The sequence below is a fragment of the Micromesistius poutassou genome (genome assembly GCF_964030765.1).
Source record: "Micromesistius poutassou genome assembly, chromosome: 15".
Taxonomy (NCBI): domain Eukaryota; kingdom Metazoa; phylum Chordata; class Actinopteri; order Gadiformes; family Gadidae; genus Micromesistius; species Micromesistius poutassou.
The window spans coordinates 5,506,683-5,507,768 of NC_140285.1; the positions used below are offsets into that span (position 1 = coordinate 5,506,683).

Below are 1,086 nucleotides of genomic sequence, written 5' to 3' on the forward strand. Positions count from 1 at the left end.
AACGTTGAATTCCTAAAATGAATTATTATCTTGTGTCCGGGAACTTCCACCCCGGCATAAGGACGTGGCGTGACTACCCAGCTCTTTGAGCGAGTGTGTGTTCCCAGGCATGAGATAATAATTCATTTTAGGAATTCAACGTTGCCATACACGTGATATGAAGTGTCCTGGAACTTCCAGGACACGCTCGCTCAAAGAGATGGGTAGTCACGCCACTTCCTTATGCTGGCGTGACTACCCAGCCACCACGTGGCTCCGCCACTGCAAAGAGGTAACAGTAAGTGAGGAGTGTGACTTTTGACGTTTGATGATATGACTGCTTATGTGGAACCACAGACTGGAAATACTTCAGTGGGATGTGTCGTAGTGTTTACCGTTTTACATTACAAATATGTACTACTAATTATACATTTTATACTTGTTTACATGATTTTGGATAATGGAAATATGAATGGTGTAGAATTAAAGCCAATAGTGAAATGCTTTTAATTATAAATGATAATTTATATAGTGTACATGTTTGGCCAAACATATATGTAGCCAAACATAACCGTTCTGCTGTTGGTGTTATGGCGTATAACACGCAACACAATAACGCAAGCTTGCGTAAAGCTTACATTTGGTGAAAAGACTAGACTGCGTCCGGTTCTCTGACGTTTCTGGTATTTCCACAACGAGACTCGTAGTGGGGGTTATCTCTAAGTTACAACTTGTAACTTATATAAATAAATTACGTAACTTACAACTTGTTACAAGTTACGTCAATTATGTAACTTAGGTGACTTACGTAAGTTACATAAATCATGTAAGTTACGTAAATTGCGTAAGTTAAAGTTACGTAAATTGCATAAGTTATGTAAGTTAAAGTTACGTAAATTGCGTAAGTAAAACTTACGTAAATTGCGTAAATTATGTAAGTTAAAGTTAAGTAAATTGTGTAACTTGTGTAAGTTACGTGTAAATTGTGTAAGTTACCTAAGTTAAATTTACGTAAATTACGCGTACGTAATTTATTTAAATTTAACTTACGTAAATTGCGCAAGTTACGTAAATTGCGTAAGTTAAGTAAATTGCGTAAGTTAAATT

General features: G+C 36.1%; 1 protein-coding gene across 1 annotated transcript in view; it reads left to right on the forward strand.

The window, feature by feature from the left end:
- Positions 1–484, forward strand: part of chdh (choline dehydrogenase) — an 8,722-nt gene extending 8,238 nt beyond the window's left edge. Inside the window, exon 10 of the mRNA XM_084479996.1 lies at positions 1–484. This exon is cut by the window's left edge and continues 1,324 nt beyond it. The gene's annotated coding sequence lies outside the window, so the exon portion shown is untranslated.
- Positions 485–1,086: the final 602 nt, after the last annotated feature.